We start from the raw sequence: 23,678 nt of genomic DNA, 5'->3' as shown, positions 1-23,678 counted from the left end.
ATGCAATACTGACCACAGTGTATTGCCTTCGTGTGTGCTTCTCTTGTTTTTCTTATTACTGTAAGATCCTCCTTGGGTCAAGCTGACCCTAATGGGAAAATGCCAACCATTATTTCACTCTCCAACCCTTTTCTGCTTGAACAATTAAGGGTTGGGAAATTGAGCTCTGGAAGTCCTAAGATGTAACTCATAAATTATAACTTAAAGGTTAACTTGTTTTCTAAGATCCTGTTGCTAGATCCCACCCTTTAACCGCAAAGTTCTCGCTTCTGTACACCTGCTTCGCCTCCCCTTCGGACCTATGATTGGTCACTTCAAATTTCTCCTAAGACAAAGACCTCTAAAATTGACAGGTCTCTGCCAAATCTTACGTTTGTGTGTCAAAATATGATTGACCACTATACGATGCTGTAAACTATGCCTGGTTAACTAAATGATGACTTGTTTTGTCTTGCCAAAGCCCTTACGAACTCTGAGCTCCTGCTCCGCGGCACTCTCTCCTGAGGACTTGCCAACACTCGGAAGTGGCCGTTCCACCAAACTAAAATAAAACCCATTCACCAACTCCGTTTGTGTCCGTGGGTTTCCCTCTCGGTGACTCACTTCAGGAGGGAAAGGTCTAACATTACTAGTTTTAATTAGGGAAAGTAAATATAAGGCCCTGTCCAAAAATTGCCAGAGTCAGTGATTCAGCATAAACGATGTGATCCCACTGGATGAATTACTTACCAAAACCCCCACTTACCAATTGGAAAGGAATTCTCTGGAAGTAGAGGGTATGAACCAAGATAGCTACCAGTGAAGATGTACATGTTCTCAGCCCTTTCCACCTGACACCTCCTTCCTCTCAAGGCCTAAGGAGGTCAGAGCAAGGGAGAGCCCAGAGCAGGGAGATAAGCACACCCCTAGGAGCCCTGGGGCTAGAGAAGGCAGTGGTCTTTAAGAAAACGGCTCTAGGAAAATTCCGGCTCCACACATTTCCAAGCCATGCGTGAGCCATGTTTGCAAACATTTCCCCTATGATAAAATTTAGGCACAAAGCTGTGAGCAGCTTCCCTCCCTCCCATAAAATTTACTAAAAGAGCAACGAATATCAGGAAAGTTTTGTCGGTGGCTGGTGGTTCCCATCTCGGGAGTTCCCGGGTGCATTTGTAAACTGGCGTAGAACACAAGGGCGAGGGGCGAGGAGGGAGTCAGAGAGGCCAGTCCCACCCACCGAGAGCCTATGGCGTGCTCTGGAGTGGGGAACTCACCCAGGACGCTCGCGTGTCCGGGATCCTCAGACCCACGGCCTCCCCACTGCCGGGTCTGAGGCTGTCGCAGGCGCGGAACTGGGCGCAGGCGCGCATGCGTCCCGAGGCTCTGAGCACCACGTGCTCACTCGTGCTCGCTCGCAGCGCGCGCTGGGAGTCGGCCTCGCTGAGGGCCGGGGCCGGGGGCGAGCGTTGGCGCTGAGGCGGCGGAGGCGGTGAGACGGTGGCGAGTTCCCCGCTTGCAGTGGTCCACCTCTCTGCTCAGTCTGCTGTCACGTGGTCTCGCAACCTCTTCCAACAATAGCTCTGCATTGTCCCTGAATACCAAAAGAAAAATAGAACTCAAATCCAACATGAGCTCAGTCCCTACACGAAAGGGTGACGTCAGCACTGCTGAGGAAGCATTTCTCGTCAGACCAAAGCAGGAAGCCAACCTCACCCCGATCCAGCAGCATGCCTCCCTCTCGGGGTCACAGAGCGCCCTCAGGGCTCGGAAGCAGAATCCGGGGTGTGTGAACTGCAGCATTCTTCCCAGCGCTATTCTCCTGCTGTTCTTCTAATCGAAAACATACAATGGCTATCTATCCTTAAGTCTTTGCTCACCCTGTTCCTGTGTCCTGGAACTTCCTTGCCTTTTTTCTCCAGTTGTCTACATCCTACCGTCGAGAAGGTCCAGGTAAAGTTTGGCTAATAACTACTAGGAAGCTGTACCAACTCAGACATACCTAAGTGAAGTGTTTTCATCTCAATTCCTATAGCAACCGCCGTTTGAACCACTCATTTGGTGCCTACAGTATACTTATTACTTTGAATTAAATTGGATAATGGATATGAAAATCCATTAAAACTAAAAAGGGATGGCCTAGCACTTTCAAAGCATATTTCACAATATAATAAATATGCAATATTAATAAATGTTATATTTAATAAGAGTTGCCTAGTAAGTGTGAAGAATAAGCAAAACCATTCTATGCATGAGGGCAGAAATCAGAATAGTGGTTGCTAGGAGAGGCAGGGCAGCTTAGGAGGAAGAGGGTTGACTGGCAAGAATCACAGAAAGCTTTCTAGAGTGATAGAAATATTCTAGACCATTAGGGTTCCGGTTGCAGGAAAGTATCCATTGGTCAGAAGTCAAACTCTACACTTAAAAACTGTATATGTTGCTATATGTAATTATATCTCAGTGAAAAAGGAGATCATATGAAGATATGAAAAAGATTAAATAGGTATTTTTATCACAAGCCTTCAAAAGGCTTCCATTCTGTTACTGTACATGATAAATGTCCAAAAAGTGAATATAGCACCTTTTATCCAAAAAATTTCTCATTTTTAAAGTGTTCTGAGATAGGTGTATTACATGGAAAAGCCCGTGCTATTATATAACATTTGTTTCTATTTTCTACTATTGCTCTATTCTCTAGAGCAAAGACAGGTTTTTTTTGGCTGTCTGCACCCACAATACCTGGCATAAGTCCCCATGGACATATGCCTTGTTGCTGCTGATGCTGCAAATGATGCAGATAGTGACAATACAAGATACTGCAGTAAACGCAAGGGTAAGTAATTTGCCCCAGGTCAGGGGATCAGGACCGTAGCAACCTCAGCCCCCAAGAGGTATGTGTGGATTCTCTTGTGACAGAGGCAGAATGAGGTGGGGGTATTTTAGTGTGAAGTTTCTATTTAGTAGCTCTTAGATCTCATGAGGTGGCTGCATTCTCTATTCATTTAGGAGATCATGCTGTCACTTTCTGGGAATTCACTCACCCTTATAATACACCCTAAAACATTCTGGTGCTAGACACTGGGGAAACCAGAGTGAATAAAACACAGCATTTGCCCTCAAAAGGCTCATGGTCTAGTGAGGAAGAGTGTTAAAGAGATGACTTAAAATGCAGCAAAGTACAAGCAAGTGCTATGTGAGCTCAGGAGAAGAAATAACTCATTCAGCTCTGAGATGATTTGAGCCACTGATATTTGCCAGTCGGAGACAGTGGGAGAAGACATTCCAAGCTGAAAGAAGATAAAGGTAATAAGGTAATACATTTGGAAAGGACCTTAGATGTCAAGTGACTATAACTAATATGTGTTATGATCTTATACAAGTTATTTATCTTTAGCTTTTTCATTCCTGAATAAATATAATAGTGGTTTAGACGTGTTTAGTGAAGCTGAAACACATTCTTGGCATGGAGACATGGTTGGATAACTGGGGCCAGGTTGCAAAGTTCTTATGGATCCAGGAACTGTAAAGAGGTCTGGATTTTATCCCTCAAGATGATTTTAAGAAGAGTAGTACGACGCTATATAGAGAGAGAATGTCACTTAGGGCCATACCACACAGAAAATTCTATACAGACTTGTGTTTTTCAGTATTTTTCCCCCAGGGTGTTAGTCTTGTTTTCCCAAACACACTGTAACCTACACACGGATCAGATCCTTATCTCACATAGCAAGCAGCAACACACTAAGGTCATAGAGTACCCTTAAGGTGTATTTCTTGATTATTTCTGATACAATTATCTGACTTCCTCATAGACATCTTAATCAATAATATTTATTTATATTATGATTATATAATCATATGTCATAAAGCAGATACAAGAAATCTGCAGATACAATATAAAGGATTTTATATTTTACACATTTTATGAAAAAAAGCTTATCTTCATTTTCCAAAAGCCTAGCATTCACCTTGTAGATGCCAGTAGATGGGTGGGTGTCTCTCCATATGTATGGAGAAGTCTTTGGGTGGTAAATTAGGAGGGCTGCCGATTGTAGAGGTCTATATAGATTAGGGAATAGGAGGTACTACAGGCAACAAATCCCAGCAAAAAACATTAGAAGGCAGGGAAAGAGAGACATGGTGAGAGATTGAAAGTAGAATAAAGGAAAAGAAATGGAATTGATAGAGGCAACCAGCTTACAGATCTACTCAGTGGTGATTCCAAACTCTTATTTGGAGACTACTGGATTTAGTGGTTCAGGGGGGGAAATGTATACAAATAAAATGAGAAAAATCAATGATGACTTTGTAGACTATCGAAGACTTGACCTGAGTGAGTTCTTTTGTTTTCCTTTGTTAATCTTTGCCCATGAGTAGAAACACACAACACAAACACTTGGACCCAGTGTATCTCAGCCCCTCTTAGGATTCACAAACCCTGGATGCTCCCCTCTAGACCACACACTCCCTCTTCTCCTTCACAAAGATAAATTTCACATCAGCCCAGCAGTCAGCCATAATCTATTCTCAGGGGAAGAGTATATAGCATGACCTCCCTTGAAATATTAGCTCTATTTACACGGGTTTGCGTGGACCACATTACTTATGAGTCACCAAGGGGAAACCGAGCCTCCAGTAGATAAAGCGATCAGCACAAACCTCTGTAAATAAATCTGAAATTTCAATGAAGGTCATGCCAAGCCTGATTTATTCCTCAGCACCCTATGAAATAATGTTGACCAGGTAAGTGGTTTTCATTTTTTTCCTCCATCCACATAAGGGAGAACGTTTTAGCTCTGAGGAGCTTGTCATGCATGTAACAATGAGCATCTGGCTAGAGAGATAATACACCCTGAAGGAAATAACCTTTTATTATTATATTAGATTCTCAGTTCTGAAAGGCCAGGTCATATAGCAACAATTTGGTGTTGTTTTAAAATTTAATCTGGTGGTACAAGTTCTCATAACAGAACTTAATTGAGGAGCTATTGCTCTGCAATAGAATCTATTTTTTATTCAATAAACAGAAATGGAGCATCTACCCACAAGAAGCACTGAGCAAAGCATGAGATTAACCAGTGTAAGGGAGATGAAAATAAATATGGCATGGCACCTGAAGGCATACCTGTGTCTCCATTGAAACCCCAAATGTTCTCAGAAGTCAATATCAGTAGCATATTGACAAGCCTGTCAATTTGATAAGCAAATAATCATTCAATTAATTTATATTTCCTGAGCATTTTCTAAGGATAAGACTTCATCCTAAATATTGAGGTGTGGGATAAGAAAGAAAATGAAAGCATAAAAAATTCCTTAGAAGCTTACAATACAGTTGAATTTTGTTACAAAAATAGTCATTTCAGGGAGAAAAAAATAGACAATCAAATTAGATGGGTTTTGTCTCATATTTTGTTTTGAGCTCAAGAACCATTTATCTTTTCTGAACTGAATTTCCTACTTTTCCATCTGTCCTATTATATATAGCCCATATGGGTAGCAAAGGGACTTCAGGACCCCAAATAATTGTCCTTTAAGGAGGAAAAAAAAATATGATACTAGAAGATCTTAATAGAATTGTTGAAAAAAAAAAAGAGAAGGTTCAGGAAGTCAAAGATAAGAATCAGACATTAATTAGCTCTTTTTTTTTCTGTTTTTTATTTATTTTTGAGAGACAGACAGTGAGAGCAGGGGAGGGTCAGAAAGAGAGGGAGGCACAGAATCTGAAGACAGGCTCCAGGCTCTGAGCTAGCTGTCAGTACAGAGCCCGACGCGAAGCTCAAACCCACAAACCTTGAAATCATGACCTGAGCTGAAGCCAGACACTTAACCAAGTGAGCCACCTAGGCACCCCTAATTAGTTCTTTAAAAAAGAAGATAAGATGCCAATAATGCTAGAAGTATGCATCACAATAGGATTCTCTAGGTTTGGTAGGAATTTACAGAATGAATGGTAACAGCTCCTGCTTTCACTTCTGTCTTGAATCGTGACAAAAAATAATTTCAGTGTATTTGGGTGCCCTTAGAAACTACATCCTAGGAGAACAGACTGTTCCTCTACTCAGTGTTAACAAAAACACCAATCTCATTCAAAAACATTTCTCTGGTTCTCATTAAAAATCTCATGTATAGGCAAACAATTGATTAATTACTCATAAGATACTTCTTTCTGTTTATAAAACTTCCTGTCTTAACAAGTCCACTGTGGGAATGCCTGGGTGGCTCAGTTGGTTGAGCATCTGGCTTCGGCTCAGGTCATGATCTCCCAGGTCCTGGGTTCCAGCCCCGCATCGGGCTCTGTGCTGACAGCGAGCTCAGAGCCTGGAGCCTGTCTTCGGATTCTGTGTCTCCCTCTCTCTCTGACCCTGCCCTGCTCACGCTGTCTCTGTCTCTGTCTCTCTCACTCTCTCTCAAGAATAAATAAAACATTAAAAAAATTTTTTAATTCAAAAAAAAGGAGTCCACGGTGTACCTAAGACTGAAAAATCTGGATTTCAATACACTGACTCATTCTTACTTAAAATGATTTCCTCATCTTCATCCTCTCTTAAAATCTTCTTAGTTTTTCCAGTTTCACTTTTTTTCAGACAAATATTTATTTCTTCCCTGGAAGCCTGGACTCACATCCTGTTGGAGAGAATGGCTCAGGTCTTTCTATCTGTGGTAACTCTGATCTCCAGTAAGGCATGAGCCACTGTTTTAGATAAGATACATATATGGTAATTTTGTTGAATTTTCAGTCTTTGCTTACAAAGGTTTCAGAACATTTGAACTGAGTAGGGCATTAGCAAAAACCTGAGGGCCGCTCTTTGTCATGCTGAGGCGCTCGCCTGTATCTTGTGCCTTTTTTTCCATTTGATCAGGCTTTATGTATGCTTTGATCCAGGCAAAACATAACAAAGATATTTTTCAGTTGCAAAACTCCAACTATATATTCACCGAGGGCAAAGCTAAAACCGTCATTAGGCAACAATGATGCTTTGAAATTCTGGCTGTAGAATTTTGTGGAGCATATTCTCCTTCCCCTTTATGTGAATAAAACCCTTTATAATGCTTCGTATTCACGATGCCTCCTGGTTTCCCGGTAATGCAGCCCGGCTTTGTTATTCCCTCCTTGCTGCTAGAGAAAAAGAGGACAAGAGTGACTAAGTAACTTGTCCAAAGTTATTCACATGGATTAAAATGAGAATATTAAAACTATTGTAAAGAATGCAATGAATGTTCTTTGCAGTCCCTGGCTCTTCCTGTGGCTAAAACACAACCCCCGAAATGCACTCTCCCTCAACTACCACCTGCCAGTTCAAATTGAATCCTTCAAGGGCTAGATCAGGTCCCACCTCCTCAAGGTCCACTTCTTCCAAGTCAACCTTCTATGAACTTTTCTCACATTCACCAACAGAATGCAGGATCAAGCTCTTGAGTCTATACTATATTTCTGTCTATGCAGTCCAAATTGGTAAAGTCTTCAGGATAGTAACGTGTTTCCTACTTCTTTTGTCCACTGTGATATTCATCCTACTTCATGACAACAATAGTAACAATAATTATTTCATTAGTTCACAAAAAGCACTAGATTAGACTCAAAAAGAAAGCATGAACTTATATTGCCATTAATAAGCTCTTGAAAAACCTGAATAAGCCTAAGATTCAGTTATTCAATCTATAAAATAAAAATGGTAAATAACACACTTTATGACAGTAATTCTTAAACTAAAACTCTATGATTCTGTCATTTTACTTGCCCACATCCTTTGGGATGCTTGAAGGGGAACACATTTACCACTCCTTTTCCACCTGCTTCCAACTTTTTTCTGTTATGTTCCTTCAACCCTGACCCAATTAGATCAGCATTTTCAGAAGTAAGTGTAGAGAGGTGTTAATGAAGATACTACTAGTCTATTTAACTGAAGTAAAGCTGAAGGCTAGCCATGGACACTTCAGCTTGGATTCCTTGTCTCCCGTATATGGAAGAAGATCATAGTCAAACATATTTGTCTGGCATCTGGAATTAGAAGTAGAGTGACTAGAGTTTTTAAAAAGGAAATTGAAATTGTATGTGAAAGTCCTTAATAATCGAAGGAGGAAACATTTGTCACTGATATTATTCATCTTCTGATGGACAATGTGTTCAATTTGACATTATGATGTTTGAGTTTTAGTTCAACCCCTGTTATCTAATTAGGTATTGATGAATTGAAAATGGTCTCTAATGTCCCTTCCAGTACCAACACTAGTATTTGAGAGGTCTGATAGGTTCTCTCCTACCTCCCATAAGTAACTCTGTATCTAAGTTTCCAAGACCCTCCTTTCCTCCATGGTAGTATTCTCTTCTTCCAAGACATGACCTCCTGAAAGAGCTTCCAAAGGGCGACCTATTCTACTAGCTTCCACCTATGTCAGCCTTACCCACATTTATCCCAACTCTTTAGAAACTGGCTGCTGCTTCAAATAGTTGAGGCATGAGGCAAGCTCATGTTGTCCATTAACACGCATGTATGAGAATACAGGATCTCTTTGGAATCTGTCCAACACAGAAAAAGAAGCTACTCTCAGATCAGAGGGAAAAGTGACCCTTGTCTGTTGACCAGTCTCCTCAATTTTCAGCAGATATCTGCTTTTCATTATGATTTGATATTTTACAAATACTAAATGATAACACCAGCATTAAGGAAACCAACCTCACAGGACTTTTTGCCAGTAATTTTGAATCAGCTAAAACTCCTGTTTTCCGTGTAGAAATGACAACATGGTATAATGAAAGTATTGGCAGAGACCCAAAGCATGAAGTACCTTAACTGGCCTCAGTTTCTTTATCTATAAAGTGGAGTGGTTGTGCATGCCCATAATTACAGGAATTATTTAGTAACTTAAGGCAGATTGAGACAATAGACTATCATGCAGCCATTCAAATGAAAATTACACAAACTGTAATAACATGGAAAAAAATCTAATTCAATGCTAAATAGTAGTAGGAAAATATTTGATTGTGTTTTTACTTCAGTAACCATACAAATACATTTGTGTATTAATAGAAAACACTACACAATAAGTGAGAACCACCATTTTAGAGTGGTAATGAGTGATTTATATGGATGATAACAGCTTGAATAATAGTGGACTCTTCAGTTGACAGTATGGTAGTTAGAATGACTGCTCAGGTCACATATAGCAATGGAATTCTGTGATCCTTTTATAAATAAATTCATATCAACATGCTTAACACATATAAATGGGGTAAGGAGCTCCTCATGGAGATAAATATGTAAGTATTTTAGGTATGGAAAAAATGCCTTTATGAAAAAGGGTGACTAAAGTAGATTCATTTATTTCTGTAGTTTCAAAATAAGGGGAAGATATTATGCTTCTCATCTGAAGTTTCCCTTTAGCCCAGGAATGATTAAGCACCCATGGTTCCTTCTACATACTTTTTTTTACAGATAGCAGTTACCACATTATACAAGGACTATCTTTATGTCTAGCTTTCCCAGGAAACGATGACCCCCTAAAAATAAGAATGGAGCTTTATTAATTTTTGTGTCCTTCAGAACCCAACAGAGTGGCTGGCATACAGACAGGGACCAAATTAAATGTTGGCTTGAATGAAAAAAATGAGAGAAAAGGAGTAGTTAGCATTCCTCTCTTAAAAATAGATATTATAGCCACTCAGGAGTTGGTGTTCCATCCAGGACCAGTGGATTGGGTTGTTGTTGTTGTTTGTTTGTTTGTTTGTTCGTTTGAGTCCCCTCTAAGCCATCTTTACATACACAACCCACTAGACTATCTTCTTGTTGCAAAAACAAAACAAAACAAAACAAAACAAAAAAACACAAGTTATACTTCTCCTCACAGACCCAAGGTTTGCCTGACCAAACTCATTAAAACTGATAGTTTTACACATCCCCTTTCCTTACGGATTACAAATGAGACTAGATGCTCAAGAACATCACAACAGTGTCTTCCTCCCTCTGCTATCCTTAAGTTTGCAATTGGAATTTATCTTTTGTTTCATTCAAAGTCTCATTTCCTTCATGGTATAAATCAGCCAGGGCTCTTAATGCAGAAAAAATGTTACAAACATTTAGGTTACAATGCAGTCCATATGCTTAGGTTATAATACTATACTTAACTGTGTGACTTGGGGTTAGATATTTAATATCCCTGGGTCCCAGTCATATGAGGATAAGAAGAGTGTCTACTGCAAAAGATTATTGTGAAGACAAAATTTGTTAGTAGAAGTAGAGTTCAGGTAAATACCTCGCACATGGCAAGCTCTGTTGGCCTTTCTTATTATTACTTTAGTTGGCTTATTTCTTCTCCTTGCAATTTTACTGAGCCTACTCCTCATATTCCACACCCAGTTGCCCTCTTTCTGTCTCTAAGAACACCCTTTTTTGCATCCCTCCTTTTCTTCAGGCCAGCCTCACACCTATACCCAAATGATGGCTTAATGACCTCCCCTTTAGAAGGAGGGAAGAAGAGCTCAAGAACAGAAGTGACCACCACAGTTGCAGAGTAAATGAATGGCAGAGATGGGACCAGATCCTTGTAACTCATAGCTCATAATTTCTCTGGTGTCAGAGAAAAAGATGGCTGTCCAATGATGGCTCCATCTTGCCATGTTGTCTACAACTCTCGTGATTAAAAAGACTTCCTAAAATACCCTGGAGAAACTTTCTCTTGGGAAGTCATTCCCACTATTTTCCTTCCATTCCACTTCTCTCTCATTCCTCAAAACACCTTATAACTATCTCAGAACTTAGGACAATTCATTAAAATTAGTTGTTTCTGTATCTCCTCTCATACCCCTACCCCACCCAGCTACCCAGCCACCCAGTAGCTTGTGAGCCCTGTGAAGAGGAGGGCATCTCATTAATCTTTAAATTTCCAGTGCCCAGCATGGGGCCTATCTCATGGAAGATAATTCAATGAAAGTGTGTTTTATGAATTAGTAAATATATGCTCTAACTAGGTCAAAGAACAAAGTATTTGAAAAATGGCAACATCCCAAGGGAAAGTTTTAGATGATTTTACACAAGCCAGACCTCTCATGAGACTAAATCCAGAATAGCTGGTTTTCATGGCAGGACACTGTCATCTGCAAATAACAGAATACCCAACTAAAAGTGACTCATATTTTAAGAGTACTATTTATTGCTTATTTCACAAGAAGTTCAGAGGTAAATAGTCCCTCAGCATCAGTGAACCAAAGGAGAGATGGCAAGGGTGTGAAAAATCCACTCTCTGTTCTGTGAGGCATAGCTTAAATTGCCTATCAGGTTTTTCCTCTCCTGTTTTCAAACTTCTATGAGACTTCCTCCCAAAAGTATTTTATGCCCATAGCCCATCTTCCCAAGCAGATGTTAAACTGGTCAAAGGGAAGAATAGTGTCATGCATATTTGCATCTCCCACTGAGATAATTATCATGTCCTGATAGGAACTTACAGCTTAGTCATTGTTTGAGTAATTAATTGATTCAAAGTTTTACTCATGTCCTGCACACAAAGGATTTCCACAAAGAACAATGCATGTTTCCTATTATGGTACACAAGTTTGAGGTGGGGAGGGGGTGTATTCACTTGCTTATCCAAAAAATGAACTCAAACTCACTTGCATTTTCGTGGTTCTCTGAAATGTTACTGCATGAGTCTCTGATAGGATACATTTCAGATGAGTTCCTCAGAGTCATGCCCTTAGAGTGTCAACATTGCCACAATTTTGTCCGGATTGAGTTGAAGCCCTGTTGATTTAGTCCAGAAATTTATTTCTGACAGACAGCTGGGTAGCATTTGTCACTGTGTTCTGAATCCAAAGTCAAAGAGATTGAGAGTCAGTGTCATTGCTGTTTGGGTGGTAGTGAACCACAAACGTGGTTTATTTCCATCATAAATTGTTATTTGTTGTTTTTACAATGTGCATAAAACCATAGGCTAAACAACGGGAATACTTTATACATTTTACAAATAAAGACATGAATACTCTGGAATGAGTACTATGGTTTGGTATCCAACTTTGGGTATTTTATTAAGAGGGCCTGTTCTGTTTAATCTAGACTTTTTCCTCACTTATATCAGCCAATGAGGCAAAAATTAAATATATGTGCCATCAAAACTCACCCCCTTCCCTTTGCACATATTTAGCAGAGGACACCATTCTTGGCCTCACATCTCACAGATTTCTCTGACAGCCTCAGCAGGGGAGATATGTGAGACAATCCACAAAATATGTAGGGCTAAAAAAAATGTAGGGCTTGTGTAGACATTCTGTCAATGAACAGAAAAGTAATTCAGAGCCCCTGCTAGAATTAAGCTTTCTATAATATTTGCCAACTGAAGTCAATTTGCCAACTAAAGTCCTCATGTGGAGAAGCCAGAAACTCTAACTACATTCCCAAATAAATTTTTAAACAATTGGCTGTTTCCTAAATCATCACCATCACCACACATTATTTAGGGTGAAGGCTAACCAAACATTTCTATTTTACTTCACTTGAAAGATGAATGAACTTGCATGAATCAAAGAAGGGGATTGCAACTTCCTAATTTCCCAGAACTCTGTGAGGTTGACGGCCAAATGTAGGGTTAATCAACTGTTACAGCAAATGAATCCTGAATCAATCAACTTGAGATAAATTCACTATGTGGTTGATTATTTGTTTTGTACCTGGTTGTCCCTAGAAGGATTTAAAGTAGAATTCAAAAGTGTACGTAGTATAATACGAACCCATACTGGAAATGGAACACAAATTTGTCTCTAAGCTTCAAAAAAAACTACAATAAAAAAAGAGAAGCTAGCAGTCACATCACTTAATGTTTGAAAGATAAAACCCAAGCCAGGTGCACAGAAGAAATTGATTCTTCTGGTACTAAGAACAGAGTCCTCACAGAAAAACCCTATCATGCAGTGAACATCTTTTTAAAAAATACATTCACATTATGAAAGCATTAATGGTTTTCATAGGACTATTTCCTAGAAATCCTCTCAGTGTGCTCAGACATGACACTAAAGTTCAACACAGTTACAGCATTTTCTGTGGTACTGCCATTACTTGTGTAGATAAGTTAGGCAATAGAACAAGAAATTAGCAAGTAGCATTTGTTTATCATCCACAAGGGTAGCCTGCTGAATCATCTGCATTACATTTTAGAAGTGGACATAAAAATTAAAGAGATCTTTCTTTTTTTAAAAACACTCTAAAATTAGGGGACAGATGGGCTGTTACTTACAGTGCTCTGGCTTTTTGAAAATCTTCCTAAGATTTCTTGGACCCAGAAGCTTTACCTATCTAAGTACCCTGAAGTAGAGATATAATTATTTAGAAACTTTGGCCAGGGGGAAAAAAAACCAAAAACCTGTTTTCACTAAAATGGTAGTTGTGTCTAAATTTATATAGTCTGGCTATGCCATTGACCGAATCACTACATAGTTTTCTTAAATTTCTATTCCCTCTGCCAATACATTAGTTTCTCCCAGGACATCAATTACTGCGAGCAATTTTTTGGAAAGTATTCAGAGACAGCTACCCTACCAGTTCAGTGAACTGTAGCCATCCCCCAATGCAATCTGTTATTTCTACAACCCCTACATGTGTACTAAATTTCACTGAAATCTATCAAATATACAGAAGATATTCCTATTGGATAAGTTTTCTCAGCTTCCATTTTGTCTCAAGATGAATGACTGTGTTAATAATAGAAATAAAGAGAGAGACATCTTGATATCCAATCATAGGGTATACAATTTTGACAAAATAGGTCAATGTAGAACAAACCCATTTTAAAACAAAAAGTTTCCAGAGGGTTGAAAGAGAGCAACTACTCCAGCAGAATGAAAAACCCCATGAACTACCTACTGATAGAATGGCACACCTTTTATTAAAACTTTAATGAGATTGTGCACTCAAAGCTCTCTGGGCTCAAGCTAACTTTCCTTACTGTGTAAGAGCCCACACATATTGCCCATTCTGTGACCTACACACACCCCTTACTATTCTCAGAAAAAAAGCCTGTGGCAGGGTGTATTTTCCAAGAGGCGGCAGCAATGTCTCCTATCTCATGTACTTTCTGCAGCATGTATTTTTCTTGCCCCTCCCCACTGAGTGGTGGACTCTATTCTCTACCTGCCTTGAATCTGGATGGACCCTTTGGAAGCTTTGATGGACAGAAAGGTCAAAATGATATTGTGACTCTTCTTGGTGTAATCCTTAACTGGGCTGCCATCTTCCAACACCTGCCTCTTGCAACTTGTGAAAGAAGTCTATGCTACTCTGATAAATATGCTCTTGGAGGGTACTGAGACACAAATGCCAGCCATTTGGACCTCAGGTTCAGTTGACCCTTCAGATGATCTGGTCCTGGCTATTTTCTGAAGACAACTGCTTTAGATACCCTAGCAAATTTCCTTAGGAGAGCCTGGTTAACCCACAGAACCATGATAGAAAACAACAAATTGTTTTTTAAACCACTAAATTTGGGGAAGATTCAGAATAAGTCAAATATCCTTCCTCTCATTTCTGTCCCAATTGTTTGGAATTTTTTTTTAAGAGAGAGTGAGAGCAGGGGAAAGGGAGAGAGGGGGAGATAGAGGGAAAGAGAATCTCAAGCAAGCTCCATGCTGAGCCTGGGGCTGATGTGAGGCTTGATACAATGACCCTGGGATGATCGCCTGAGCCAAAATCAAGAGCTGGATGCTCAACGAACTGAGCCACCCAGGCCACCACCAACTGCTTGGAATTTTACTCCTCCCTATCTTTGCCTTTTAAAAATTCCACTAATTGGATGCACGGGTGGCTCAGCCAGTTCAGTGTCCAACTTCACCTCAGGTCATGATCTCACAGTTCCTGGTTCAAGCCTCTTGTCAAGCTCTGTGCCCAAAGCTCAGAGCCTGAAGCCTCCTTCAGATTCTGTGTCACTCTCACTCTCTGCCCCTCCCCCACTCATGCTCTTTCTCTGTCTCTCAAAAATGAATAAATGTTAAAAAAGTGTTTTTAAATAAAAAGAAAAGGAAATAAAAAATAAATAAAAATATCACTCACTCATGAAAAGTTAACTAACTGAATCCCTCTACCCAACACTAACTGCTCTCTCCATTCTAGGCTCATAATAATTTTTCCATATTTGTATTCTATGAGTTTCTACTATCATAGGATATAGACTACACACTCTTAATTCATGGATTTACTCATTCCAAAGTATTTATCGAGTGCCTCCTATGTTCCAAGAAAAAGTGAATGCAATACAGTGCTCAATCTGAAAGAAATTAATGACTGAAGAGGGCAACAGATACTGATAAAATGGAGGCTTGGCGATTGTGGAGCTTCACAGAAACACTGAGAAGGGATGGCAGGAAGATAAGGAATTAGAAAATAAGTGAGCTCAGCATGAAGAAAAAAGGAAAGATGTTTCCTATAAAAAGGACCATATGCACAAACAAATTTCCCAGTTGTGAGAGGCAAAATGGTACTTCTGGGAAGCTACCAGTACCTCACTATTACCTAGATGTAAACCAGAAATTTTAGAGTGGCTAGAAGACTGAATAAAAAAAACGGAGATTAGAGATAGATTATGGACAGCTTCCTGTACCACGTTAAAGAACTGGGATTTTGTTCCACAGACACCCTTAAGAAAGCCTTAAGTGCCAGGGTCAGATCAGAGCTATAATTTGCTTTCTTGGCATATATATGGAAGGTAGACCAGAGGAGAGCAAGTCTAGATAACAGAGTGCAATTAGGAATCCATGGTAATAGTCCATCCTATTGATGACAAGAAACTGCCCAAGGGCAGTGGCCATGATCATGGGAAAGAGAATTAGTCTAACCCAACTCCTGCACTTGTAAGAAGGAAAACTAAAACCTCAGAATTCTGGATAAGAGATTTCTCCTATGTTCTATGAACAAATCAGGGTAAATATTGAGATAAAATTCAAATTAACTGATTCCTCACTTTCTCTATTATATCAAAATATTTCCAACCCCCTAGGTTATTTTCTCTTTAATAAAGTGATCAAGTATTCTATTTTTATATTTATATCTTTATATTTCTCATAACATGTAGTGCTGACCTGAGTGCTTGAAAGTATTTGTTGACTTTAACTGATGCTTAATTCACATTCTGGTGGCAGTAGTATATTCATGTATACTGTACTACTGTTATTAATATTATTTTCCAAAAAAGTTATGAATGTGTAGCAATTTGCAAAGACATGGTTCTGATATAAAGAGTGGACATTTGGGTAGCAACAATGTGTCATGGTATTTTTTGTTATTTGAGAGAGTGAGAGCATTAGCAGGGGAGAGGGGTAGAGGTAGAGAGGTGAGGGGGGGAGAATCTTAAACAGTCTCCACACTCAGCATGCAGTCTGGGGGGAAGGTTGATCCCATGATCCTGGAATCATGACCTGAGCTGAAATAGATAGATCTTCACTGACTGAGACCCCCAGGCACCCCATGTAAAGGTATTTTTAGGAAAAGTATTTACTCATGCATGCTTTCCCCTTCTGTAAATATGAATCCTATTCCTCTGCCAAAGACCAGCTTAGCATCAACTTCAGAGAGATCTCCTCTTATCCCCTAAACTCACAGCTACCTTCAAGTCATCATGTCTTCTCAAGTTTCCATGATACCAAATGTTTAGGGTACTTTAGAACTTTATCAAGTATTTCTCATGTTTTTCTATGATTGTTTTATAAATGTGGATCTTGTTTTCTCAAATGTACAATTGTGGGTTAGAAGGGCAGTGAACACACTTTCTTCTCCTCTTCATTGCATACGGTAAAGAAACAGAACATAGTTAGAAATACTTGACCAGGCACTTTATAACAGTCTTGGGCTTGCCCTTGCCTTTCTATATTTATAAACAAAGACACATGAAATAATTATAAAATAGTATTTAAAGGAAATAGGCATGATGGCAAAATGAGGAAAAATATTGAATTAAATTAATATAATATTTTCTTGTATTTATATTCTAGTTAACTAAATGTTAATAATAAAAAGGTATTTTGTCTATAAGGTATCATATGGTTTATAAATCCCTTCCATAAGCATTATATCATTTACCTTAGAAAAAGATATACTAAGGAACACAGAGTAATTGAAACATTGGACCTATATATCAAGGAATGAGTTATCAATTTTATTCTAATCAGTCAAGGAAGGCTTCAGAAGTAATTGTGTGCTAACGTGAAGTTTTGTAGAATGAAATGATATCATTTTACGTGGTCTTTGTCTATGAGATCTATAAAGAACAATGTCTCTCCTAGGGAATATGCAGGATCTTGAAGATGTCAGAAGATGTTTGCAAACCTCATGTGGAATTCTGACATGCAAGTAAAAGTAAAATAAAGACAAAGATGATTTTCTCCACTATCCTGAATCTAGAAGAAAATCATTGCATCATTTTCAGCAAATAATTAAATTTGATTTCTTATAAAGAGACTGCTATAGAACATGTAGGAGTCAGCCAGTTCCATTGTCTTCCTCTTTTTCCTCACACGCTCACTCATGGTCACTAATGAAATGGACCAATAATTATTTTTTCCCTTTCAAGTCTGTCTCTGCATAGAGTTTGGGAGCTCATATAGCTAACCACTGGGGATGGCCAAAAACAACAAATCAGATAGAAGAGACAGAACACTGGATAGATCAGAGATGTGTCATAGGTCTTTTAATATAACAATATTTTTAAATAATAGATCATGTTATAGTTCCTTGGGCTCCTTTGCTACCATGAAAATAAGGATTGCCTCTTGTGCACAGAGTCCAATAAAAATCAGGTAGTAGATTTCCAGTACATGAAATATACTCTACTACATTTTTCCATGTTTTTTAATTCGATTTTTATGAGCCTCTGTGGCTGAAGGAACTATGGCTAAAGGAACAGGGCATGCTGGGTATTTTAACTTCAGTCTGATATACGCTCACAGAATTACAGGGATGGAATGGACCATGAGAATCAAGTTGTTCAATCTCCCTCATTTCATGGGAAAGTGAGGTCTGGAGCAGTTCTACGCAACTATGTACATGTGATGACAACAGAGAAAGTGGACACATTTTTATGGAACAATAGGATAATTTGTAAAGGCCAATCATAGCCAAAGGCCACCATCTGGGGGCACCTCAGGCCTGTTTGGCCACCAAGAAGGCTGTGGGATCAGTATCTTGGCACACCTATGACCCAGTCACAGTACTTCAGGTTGCTAAGGTACACATCAAGGGGGAGCTCTGGCCTAGAGTACAGATACTCAAACAGCAGATTTATACGAGTAACATCTGAATTTCTAATTCTCCAGGGTACTTTCTATTGTTTTGGTCAATTGGCCAGGGACAATGGTTAGAGGTAGAATGATCCACAGCAGAGTTGATGTGATGCAAATCATAGTTGCCTAAGGAATTTCTAGCCGTCTTGTGTGTTACCACTTAATGTCTCTGCTTTTCAGATCCTTCCAAGATTTCTGGCCTTAGAAAATGGAGATGTAAAATCGTTGCTCTATTCCACTCTTCCCACCCCACCCCTAAGTTTTATAATAACTATAGTTGTGATTTTTTTAGAATAGAAGAAATATTAACATGAATAACTGCTACAAATTCTATACATGCATGTGTGCATGCACACACACACACGCAAACACACACACACACACACACACTAATGAAGTCTATTCTGAAATAATTAAAATCTTATGATGTTGCATGGCTCTCACTTTAATTTTTAAAAGTCCATTTCACTGTACCATTTTCTTTCACATTTACGCAGAAGCAAGGTGCTTGCTGGGTCTGTGGGTGGTTAAATCTCCACCCACCTCAGGAGCCTTTCCTAGGTAGTCTCAGAAACCTTAAAGGGCATCTAAACTATTTATGAACTTTGTGCTTCATCTGATTAAAACCTATGTGAACCATACTTTGCTTTGTATGGTGCTTGTGGCAGTGCCAAAATCAGAAACACCAAGGTAACTGGGCAGTGATGTTATTAGCATTCTGTTCATTAACCTTTCTTCTCCATCATAACTGTTTCCACAATGAGTTCTTAGCTCTGAAAGAGACAGAGAAAAAAATATACCTGCTTATGAAATGTTTTCTTGTATACTGCACACTTGAGAATGTAACAAGATCCTTGTCATTCCATTAAAAATTACCATTTTAGTAAATTCCAGGTTGAAAACAAATGACTACAGAATGATATTTTTAAACATTTGGAAACCTTGCTTTTTAAACAACTCCACTTCTATTGCACAGAAAAAGCCTCAACTATTTATTCATTTCATTTGACTACTTTTTAATCTCAGTTTTTATGAGGACACTAATGACCCTCACAGATTGTTACCCTCCAGTGAAATAACAGAGCTTTTGGCAGCGGCTGGATTCCAGTTGAAGAGTTCTGAAACTCACTGTAAATCTTCCTGTTTTGTTGTTCTTCAAACTAGGCTTTGCCATCTGCCTTATGAATTGAATTTTTGTTGCAGTATTTCACATGATCTAAAATATGGTTATTGCCATCCATAAACTGAGGTTCCTGGAGAGTATTAATTAAGTCCAAAATATTACACCAATGTGCACAGTGAAATACAACACAAATTTCATGGCGTGACCATCATTATAACTCTCCCTGCATTCCATGATGGCTGTTCTCTCAAAAACCCAGAGACACTTTGGTTGTAGCAGCCAACAAAGTTAAACCTGAAGACTTAAATTCAGGTGGATGAGATAAATTGAAACATATCTTATTGCTCCCAAACACTCTCTTGGAAATAATGGCATCTTGACATTTTATCAGTCACTCAAGCGGTCATTCTCAGCAGTATCAGCCGGAGCTTGAAGGATAGAGCTGTAAAGAAAGGACTGTCAGCCATAAACATTCCTCAAAACCATGAAAACCACAAATGAGAGCTTAAGTAATGGAGGACGCAATACCCTTGATATTTCAACAATTACCTGCAACAACAGGCTTTGTTCAGCACCGTGGTCATTTTTTCAAAAGCTTTACTTGTCAGGCCCAGGCTAGGGTAACTGGAGACAGAAAAGACAAGAGGGAGGAGGAAATGGGTGGATCTGACATCTTTAGGTTAAAAAGTGAACTTAAGTTCACTGTATATTTAAGCTTATGGGAATTTTCCAACAGCAACAAACTACAACAAAAAAAAAGAATAAAAATAAAACCACTAAAGATTGAACCAAGGACATTAATATTATTAAGTTTGTGGTGAAGCTTTGAGATCATTAGAAAGGCATTTACACTGCTCGGCTGTTTCCTGTGTGGCCATTCCTGATGTCAAATTACCGAAGAGAAAAATAGCAGGGAATGCATTGCAGGGAAGAGAGGTAGTAATGGATAAGAATTTAAGTATGGGAAGGCAAAATGAATTTAACTTCATTACACCTCAGGAACATATCGCTCTGTTGTGGAAGTAGAAAGACTAATTTTAAATGGAATTGGTGCTATTATCTTGGCAATTGGGACCCAAGAAAACTAAATGAAATTGAGTATACACCACAACCAAGTCACCCAAACTCAAGAGACAGCAAACCTGGAAAGGTTAAATGTCCTAGAAATTGCATTTGTGGAGTTTCTCAACACAAGAGATTAATGGTTACTCAAAGCAATGGATAAATATTAGCCGAAGACCATTAGCCGAGGAAAGCACATCAGTGCATCACAGTTCTCAGGGCTTATCAGATCAATTTTAAATAGGTTTATCTTGGACTTTTCTAACATTTAATGAGGAACAAATTGTTTTGTTTTGTTTTGTTTTTCTGTTTCCTCTACCCATGTTGACTTTTTGATATTACCTAGGAGAGAACAATTAAAATAAATGGGTCTGTGACAAAGTGTTAATTTGCTTGTCTCTGAAGCAATTGGAAAAGGGTCATTTTATGATTGTTTCCTCCTATTATACAATTTATCATAAGTATTTAGATTGACTAGCAGACTGTAGATGAGAAAAGAGTTTGAATGGTCATTTGGCTCTTTTTACAGACTTCATATAGCACCTACCTAAACAATCTTGAATTAATGAGAATCTACCTACTTTTTGGTAGCTCTCTGTCCATGTTAATCAAACTGTCAGTCAGTCAATTCTCTTTACGTTTAACTACAACAAATGAAAACAAACACAAAATATATATTATTATCTATCTGATGCCCATCACTGGGCTAAATGTGGGGGGAATTTTAAAAAATAAAGCCCAAATCCTTATCTTAAGAAGTTTAGCACCTAGTAGACCTAATTCACTCATATGAATAAAAGTCCATTTGTTTTGTTTCTAGGAAAAATGTGGAGGCGGGGAGTGCAACTATTTTATCCATAGCTTCTTGAGTGCATACAAGAAATACTTAAGTCCAAAGCTTCCTGATTAGGCATTAACAAACCACTTGGAGGAAGCCAGAGAGTAGTACGTGAAGATTGTAGAGCTTGAATATCAGCTTTATGACTTGAAGTTCTGTGCAATCAGCTCTTCTTTGTCTCCAGGTTTACTTGGTTTCCCCACCAACTATGTGGCCTGCTTGGCCATTCTTTGTGAAATCACAAAGATTTCTAGATATAAATTTGCCTCTTAAATGTGACTGTATTTTTGTTTGTTTTTACTTTCTTTTTCTATGGTTACATTCCCAAATTCAATAAGAACTTTGCAAGACCTATCTAAATCTTTTCATAAGCACCAAATAAGGCAACACAAATGCTCAAACAAATTGTCCAAGTTTGAAAGTAGCAAGTGACATTTCTTCTTCCTTCAATAAACCATGCATTCCCTCTTCATTAAAAGAATCAGTCCTCTTATTCTATGTCAGTAGCTCATAATAAGCCATCAGTAGAGGAGTGCTTATATGCTATGACTTGGCTGATCTATAAAATAACTTCCCATGATCCTAATATTTCCCTTTTGGAACAGTATACCTATATAGGACCTGCAATGTCACAATAAACAAAATAGCACAGAAGATTGTGCACACATTTCATATATTTGGACTACCCAAAGATGTGAATCTGAATACATTTGTTGTCTGAAAACATAGTTCATATGTAAAGGAAGCTTTGAGAAAATTATTTCATGAGAGAACAAAAGACAAGTCCCCTCTAAAGATCAGAAAAAAGCAATGTGTCCCTTCTAGCATCAAATAAATGGAATATTCTAAGTCTTAGCAAAGTGACTTTGTTGTTCACAGTGAAGACTTCATAGTGGAAACTGATTGGAATAGAAGTTTACTCAGATAAAGAACTTTTTACATCATGTTTCTGTTGCACATGTGTGTATATGTGCATGCACATATAATCTCTATGATCTATTTAAAGCTTTTAAATAAGTATGCATAATTTTGCAAGTTAAAAAGTTAAAAAGAGCAAAAATCTCGCATAGCTTCTAGACCATATTTTGCTTTTAATAAACGTTTTTCTGTCTATAGTCTTTAAAAGAAAGAGTGACCAGTATCTATCCTCTCCTTTCAGCTAGAACATAAATGCCCTTGATCCTGTTCAAAAACAAAACAAAACAAACCTATTAAAAGCAACAGCTGTTCTAAAAATTGCTTGGAGCCCAATTGTAATAATTATTTTCATTATTTTTTTATTATTCTAATTTTTTATGTTTTATTTATTTTTGAGAAAGAGATCGTGAGCGGGAGAAGGGCAGAGAAAGAGAGAAGGAGACACAGAATCAGAAGGAGGCTCTGGGCTCTGAGCTGGCAACACAGAGCCTGGTGGGGGGCTCGAACTTATGAGCTGTGAGATCATGACCTGAGCCAAAGTCAGACACTTAACCGACTGAGCCACCCAGGTGCCCCTATTTTTTATTATTTTTTAAAAATAGAAGAGAAATTCACATCTAAAGGAAGGGCAAAGCAGTTAGCAAGATAGATGACAGAAACTAACCTGGAAAGGTAGGAATCCAATAAGAAAGGTAGACAGCAAGAAGTATTTTGAGGCAGAAAAAGGAATTAAACTACTGTCTATCAACCCTCACCCAAACACAAAGGACCATTGGATAGGGCCTCCAGCTATACAGTATTTCTGGACTCACCTGAGTGACATGTTAAGTGAAGAGACTATCTTGCTTCTCTGTTTCCTTCCCCACTTCATGTCTATATCTGCTTTTCTTTCTTACGTATCTATTCAGCCAAACAAGTATGAATGAATGAACTTCTAAATCGTCTATAGGAGTAACAAAGAAGGAGGAGTCTATTTTTATGCTTAAGGAAACTTGCCTGTAGATGGGGAGTGAAGATTTATATTTGTATTCATAAGTAACTGAAAATAGAAGTCCTTGCTTTTTCCAAAAGAATTTGATAATTAAGAAGCCCTACAGAGTGTTTAGCTATGCAAAGAAGGGCCAAGACCTGAATTTAGAAACAGGAACAGACAAGAGTTGAATTTTTTTGCCTAAGAAAATGAGGGAAGATACTGGATTTCGTTGGGATGAGGGTAGAGAATAAAGGAGAAGAAGAAAAGAGAGAATAGTCCGGCAACTTATAGAGGTGTTAGGAGGGTTTTTGACAAGAGAGAGCTTAGTATTTGAATATAAGATTTTGCTTTGCTAGGATATAGACTCCCTTTCTCTTCTCAAACTTTCAGCAAATTCTGCAAAATGCAAAACACATACACAACAAAACAAAAGAAACAAAAAAGACCAAACAAACAAAAACTAGTATTTTTGTGAAAATGAGAAAAATGGATTAAGATCCATGCTTAGGGGCACCTGGGTGGCTCAGTCGGTTAAGCG

The 23,678-nt window shown here is 38.5% G+C and overlaps 1 long non-coding RNA gene across 2 annotated transcripts; it reads left to right on the top strand.

The window, feature by feature from the left end:
* Positions 1 to 1,437: 1,437 nt before the first annotated feature.
* LOC115277901 lies at positions 1,438 to 21,510 on the top strand. Of its 2 annotated transcripts, XR_003902571.1 has the most exons (4): positions 1,438 to 1,929; positions 2,675 to 2,809; positions 17,231 to 17,303; positions 21,232 to 21,510. It is a non-coding gene; the product is annotated as an uncharacterized LOC115277901 (long non-coding RNA). The 2 variants fall into 2 exon arrangements; XR_003902570.1 differs by lacking the exon at positions 21,232 to 21,510 and having other exon boundaries at positions 17,231 to 17,433.
* The last annotated feature ends 2,168 nt before the right edge of the window (positions 21,511 to 23,678 follow it).

Source organism: Suricata suricatta, chromosome 14 (genome assembly GCF_006229205.1).
Source record: "Suricata suricatta isolate VVHF042 chromosome 14, meerkat_22Aug2017_6uvM2_HiC, whole genome shotgun sequence".
Taxonomy (NCBI): domain Eukaryota; kingdom Metazoa; phylum Chordata; class Mammalia; order Carnivora; family Herpestidae; genus Suricata; species Suricata suricatta.
Note: the sequence above shows the minus strand (reverse complement) of the source record. Positions and strands in the feature narration are given on the sequence as shown.